The 6,567-nt window shown below is 42.5% G+C and overlaps 1 non-coding gene across 1 annotated transcript; it reads left to right on the top strand.

The window, feature by feature from the left end:
- The first annotated feature begins 292 nt into the window (after positions 1–292).
- Positions 293–365, top strand: trnak-uuu (transfer RNA lysine (anticodon UUU)). Its single transcript has one exon. It is a non-coding gene; the product is annotated as a tRNA-Lys (tRNA).
- The last annotated feature ends 6,202 nt before the right edge of the window (positions 366–6,567 follow it).

The raw sequence follows: 6,567 nt of genomic DNA, 5'->3' as shown, positions 1-6,567 counted from the left end.
AGCATCACAGCAGATCAGTGGGTTTTGAGCTCTGTTTCAGGCTATAAAATAGACTTTGTCACTGAAYCACTTCAGCTGTCAAATACCATCAAAAATTCAGTTCTCAGAGTATGAGTCAGAWATGCTTGATATGTAGATTCAGAACATGATAGCCAAAGGTGCTATCAGGATAGTGGAACCTGTTTCAGGCCAGTTCATCTCTAATATTTTTGTTCGACCAAAAAAAAAATTGAATGGTAAACTCAGACCTATTCTAAATCTGAAGGGGCTGAATAAATTTGTTAGATGAAGAGYCCAACTAGCTCAGTTGGTAAAGCATGAGATTTTTAATCTCAGGGTCATGGGTTCAAGTCCCAAGTTTGGCAATGTACAGTTCCCTTATGGCTAATACAAGGTGCAACTGTGTTCAATACTGTGCTATGGTTTCTTGAARACAGTGTGTACAGAATTGCTGTGTCAGCTATGGCAGAAGAAGCATGTACAGCTGCAAATTCAATTCTGTGCTATGGTTAACCTGCAAAATTGCTGTTAGTGACCAGCTTTGYAAGAAAGAATGCAGCAAAATTGAAAATGGCTTGACTGCCTTAAAAGAAAACAGAGATGAGCATTTCAAGATGGAGCTGTTTTCACAAAGCTATCAGACATTATCCAAGAGAATGATTATTTCACATCTCTGGATTTACGTGATGCATATTTTAGCATTCCGATTCATGCAGACTTCAGAAAATACCCCAGATTTTATTGGAGGGACATTCTGCATGAACATGAGGTGTTACCATTTGGCATTAGGGCTATATAGCTATATATGGCATTAAGGCTATATAGCGTGAGGGCTAGCGCGAAGGCTAACAGGCCAAGCTGGGGTTCTTCTTCCATGAAGCAGCTCTGTTGTCCTCCATCCATATTTTCAGTTACAGGCTGAGTCATTTCTACCTTCTCCTCTCTGTCAACGCTCTATGGTTTCATTTAAAAGAGTCGATCATCAGATATTGTCCAAGATTTACCTTCAGGGTGGATATAGCTTGCTAGCAGCTGCGCCAATGACCTAGTTGATGTCATCATTTACCCAGAATGCTTTGTGTGTAAATAAAATGGCCCCATCYGTGTTAAAATATATTTTAAAAATTTTACAAAACTAAACAGCCTACAGTATTTTTACAGTCTTTATTTTACAGTTAAAAGAAATATTTATCAAATAAAGTTTAATGTTACAACTAATCGTGGATCCCTTTAAGATGATGATGAATCATGTCATGATTCAAAATGTGGGACATCACTTCAGTTTGTGGGATAAGGAAGAAAGCATGAAAATGGTGTGCAGATTCACATGAAGAACACTTGTTTGCCACTTGAAAAAAATGTATGCAACAAAAATGGGTTGAAGTAAAGATTATGGTTTGATGTAAAATACAAGTTGTCWGAGTCATTAGATAAGGTTCAAGCAACACTAGGCTTTCTTGGCTGATAAATATTTAACTTCTAGATTTCTAAAAACATAACTGTCATTCTTAACCATGGCAAATTAGTTAAAAGTGAAGTGAGAGTAAAAATATCACATGATTTTCATTTTGRCTCTGAAGATGAAAGGGGTCACCTAAGGTCCAGCAGACACCCAGCATGAAAGAGTAAACTGGGTCAAAAGGCTGCAGGAAGCAGACAAYAGTTTAGGTAAAGACTGTGGCACTGATAAACACACATGTGAGGGATGTTAAGAGAAACAACTGTCAATTTTTTCTTGTCTCTCTGGGTGGGCCTGGGGAAGCAGTGAATTTTAAATCATGGCTGTTTGACTGATGTTGTACACAGTCACTCTCAGAAAGTATCAGCTTTGAGGATGTTTACATGGCCAGCAGCAGTCATAATGTGTTGAGTTATGGCCCCTGGGTTTTATAGTTTTGTTAATGTTAACCCTTCCTATAAGGGGGCCTCATTTTTTTTCATAGGCTTCTTGCACWGTTAGCAGAAATCACAGTGATTAGATAAGGTTAGCAGATAACACACATCAACATTTTTAGATTAGATGCATTTTAACATTCATGTAAAAATCAAGTTAATTTATCWTAATGTACAAGGAGTAAAACAAAACTTGCTTATGGTTCATAGTGCCCGGTCATGTAAAATGATTATTATGACTCCCACTATGAGAAATGTTTTTTTTTTTTCTTATTCTTTATTTTCAGAGATCTTTGGTCAAACTGTAGCACAGAGACGGCTGCACCTAGCAGCATGAAATTTGGTAGGAATATAGATGTGATCAACCTACACTGAGCTAGCAAACAGTTTTGCGATGGACCCCATATTTCAAGTGTGGGAGCTGTTTGAAAAGCTGGTGTCTGGACACACAAAAATGCTTATATCTCAAAAACTAACAGAAACTTTTTTTTTTTGTTGTTGTTGTTGCTTAACCGAAAGGCTATCATTTTGTAACATCATGTGTTTCTATGCAACTGCCACTTAGAAGTAGGCAAAAGAATCAAAGCAAGACTGAAAATCTTTCAATCTTGTACATCCACAAATATGATCAGATCTTGATGAAATTTGGCACAGATGTTGTCCTATCTGACCTACACTGAYTAAGAGTCCAACAGCCCCATATGCWTGTTCATTAACTCCACCCAAAAAGTCCTCCACCCAAAACAGCTTCTATTCAAAATGGTCTCTATTGGAAAATTTCTAGATATGTAAAGCATCCACAGCACAATTTCCTGGAGATATTAATACATCATGCATGTGAATGTGGTTTGTTTCATTATTACTCTATTCAAAAAGACTACCCAGAACAGATGTTTATTGTTTTTCATCAACACAATATTTTATTTGTAATGACCATTCCAAAATCACTTTCCATATAAATACCAGAAAGAAAAAATTGTATAGGTCTTCTGGACGGGTTCTTCTCTAATGAAACGTTTCGTCTCTCCTCCAAGAGACTTCTTCAGTCTGAGAGTTTCAGGCAAAATTCAAGCTTTTAAGCCCTGCCTCCATGTGACTGATACTCACATCACATGGCTATTGAAACGTTTCATTAGAGAAGAACCCGTCCAGAAGGCCTATACAATTTTTTCTTTTTGATTTTTTACCTGGATTACTGAGATGCATCAGGACATAAATACCAGAACATCTTAAACCGCAGCATGTGCGTTCTGGTGCGTGAGTGCTTTACGTATGTGCAGGGGTTATACAGTATATGCTGCTGCTATGCAGTATTTAGTTTAGTTTCTATTTGAGTTCAAATTAGTGAACATGCAATATACCAGCTATTTTGAAGTGGTATCCCATTGAAAAGTTTGTGTGTATTGGCAAGAATTTGGTGATATGATACATCTCATTACCCAGAAGTCACGACACAATATACCTAATGTGATACTATAAGCAAGACAATATATTGCGATATATTACCATTTGTTATCAAAGATTCAAATTTTAAAAACTCAGTATGTTTCATATTTATTATTTCATCCATGTTTTCAATGGTTAAGCCAAATGTGCCATTAGTTTGAGAATATATATATGTGGCATCTTTTAGATTTATAATATTCATTTATTATAAAATTATGGTCACCCACCACACTAACAATAGCCTATGTCTTTTGCTAAAGTTCAACAATGAAGAGAATCTATGGGATAAATCTTGTGCTAGCAGGAACTGAATTTAAATTGCTTAGATTGAATCTGAATGTGCATAATTTGAAATTGAATGCATTGGTCTGAAAATGAATTTTACTAAATTGAAACTGAATTTAATGGTTTGAAACTGAATTTAAAGTTTTGWATCTGAATTAATTTGCTTTGAAACTGTATTTTGGTCAATTAAAATTTCAGTTTGACTACTTTCACTTTCAGTTCCATAATTCAATTTCAGTTCCAAATTTCAGATTTTTTTGTCACACATCCTGGTCTTTGAGAAAGCCAGCCAGAGTAATCAAACACAGATGCACAGATTTAAGTTTCACTTTTGTGAAGCTTCCCTTCTGTACAGGGCCAGCCCTAGACATTTGGGAGCCCTAAGCAAGATCTGTTTTGGGGGCCCTACTTCACCATAAGTAGACCACAAAAGATACGCAAAACTAAATGCTGTATGTAATTATGAACCCGGTGCAGAAAACACCCCCAGAGTGAACCACAGGAGAGATCCAGGAGAGCCCCCCCAGTGATCCCATGCAGTAATCCCCCGGGGCCAACAGTAGCRAGCTCACAGGCCCCGCCAGCACCCGCCACGCCGGAGCAGATCCAGGCATGAACACAGAGGCCCAGGCCCCCAGGGCACACCACCCTCAGGCCAAGGCCTGATAGGGCCAGAGGACCCAGGCCCCACCAGGCAGTCACTGTGCCGAGCCGGCACACACCCAAGCACCSAGCCCCAGACACCGAGGGTCACCAGCGCACCAGTGGGCAGAGGCATAGCCCACCAGAGGGCAGAGTGGCAGGGGGACAAAGCCCACCACCAGCAGTGGTCCCCCAAGTGAACCAGAGGAGGGGGCAACCCAAGACCCAGCCTGACACATATTCCAATCATACACAGACACAATCACACAATCCCACCCTCATCCACGCACCCACTCATTCAAAGACACACAAAATGGATGCAATACTCCAATCATGCTCCCCATACATACGCTATACCTCCAGGTCCAGGACATGCACCYGCCCCCAACGGAGGGCAGCCCACATCCAGACCCAGGAGGTAGACCCATTCATTCTGGGGTGGAAGGAGCAGACAGCCAAGGCCCGGCCCGGACCACACTAGGCCGACCGCTCAGCACTCCCCCCACYGCAGTGAAGCCACGCCCCCAACCACCCCCACACACTGCCAACACCCAAGCACGCACCCCCAACCGACCACCCACCAGACTCCGGCAGCCCCCCCAGCGGGCCAACGACAGCAACCAGGAGCCAYACCCCGGAAGTCCAAATGGCCCCAGGGAAGCCAGAGCACCAGCCCCGTCCCTGGCACCCCCCCAGGCCCCAAGCCCACCAACAGCCCAGGCTCCCACCAGACGGTCGGCCCCTCCTCTGGACCCCATCCCTAAATGGCAATCAGGGAACAGGGGAGTGAGAAAAAAAGAAGATCCCCACACACACACACACACACACACACACACCCTCAGATGTGCTGTTGATGTGTGTTGTTCTATAGTGCAATTAAAATGGGTAAGAATATGGAGCAGAGGCCGGCATGGTGCCAGTTTTCCCTCCACCCCGACTCCAACCCAAAACCCTAAATGTCTACATGCAAACATTGGGAGTGGGCACAGGCATCAGTGTCGAGAGTATTCSCTCCCGTCCCTTGCATGCCATAAGTGCCCACCCCCAAGTTCCTATATGCAAATGTCATGAGGATGTTATAAGTGAATGTCTAGGGTGTACAGTAAAAGTGGGGCCCAGGTGGTCACGGCAAGCAGAAATGTAAAATTGTTGCTCCTTGTAATGCACCTGTACCCCAAAAGCCCTACATGAGTGGAGTTGAAAATGAAGAGGGTGGAGGTATGTGGTGAGGGATGGGGAGGAAAATGACTRGGGGAGCAAAATCCTCCCACAGAGAGTCAGCTCCTCCACTGACCCCGGTAGGCACTCCTGTTCCCCGAAACTCGTGAGGCCACAGTACCTCTTCCTCTGGACAGACCGCCAGGCCCGGAGAGCCCTAGACCTTGGCCAAACAGAGCCCAGAGGACCACCAGAAACCGGGACCAAAAGTTCACCCCCACAGAACCGTCTAAACCCCYAAGACCCGACCCCTAGCTCCATTGCCASCCCRCAACCCAAGGATGCCACCAAACCCCAGCAAGGAAAATTCAGCCAAAAGTGCCCACCCAGCTGCCAACAGTGCGAGGCCACTTTTTCATATCATCCACCCACTGGAGACTAATTTGAGGGTGTAGCACTGACTTGCYACCTCGATTGTTCAGCAATWTTTGGAAATGTTCCCACAAAATAGTTCCCCAATTTAATTAAGCTGCTATTAACCCATGGAAGCAGTGAAATGTATGTGCTGCATAAAAGTTGAACACAAATTTACTTCTGCGTTTGAAAATAAGATAGATATTTTCAGGCTCTTCAGGAGTGGAGTTGCCAAATGATTTGCTAACTGCTGCCAACTCGTGGCCTGAGGCCAACTGGGATAAACATATACATTTTTAACCTTAATTATAAAATTGATACAATGCCTTAGTGCCATATCGAGATATGAAATACTGCGATATTTCAGTGAATCAAATTTTTCTTACAGCCCTAGTTATAACCAAGACTAATTTGGACTGCTGCAACTCATTCTGAGCCCCATGCCCCCGGTACCGGGGGCAAAACAGTTTTTTTCCGTTTTCTATTTCTYTTCACTTCTTTTAACTTAAAGGTATCATATCATGCTTTTAAATCCTTCTTTTTCACGTCTAAATCATTCACTTATGGTCTATTTAAAATAAAACTGCAACGCTTTGGTCTTAATTCCTCATTTTTAGTTGCTCCACAGACCTTGCTTTCCTTGCTTTACCCCTGTTCTGAGTTGCACCTCAGAGCAAGCTGTTTTGGTGTGGTTGGTTACAGTTACAGGTTACAGGTTTGGTTACAGTT

This window comes from Austrofundulus limnaeus, unplaced genomic scaffold (genome assembly GCF_001266775.1).
Source record: "Austrofundulus limnaeus strain Quisiro unplaced genomic scaffold, Austrofundulus_limnaeus-1.0 Scaffold54, whole genome shotgun sequence".
NCBI lineage: Eukaryota > Metazoa > Chordata > Actinopteri > Cyprinodontiformes > Rivulidae > Austrofundulus > Austrofundulus limnaeus.
Note: the sequence above shows the minus strand (reverse complement) of the source record. Positions and strands in the feature narration are given on the sequence as shown.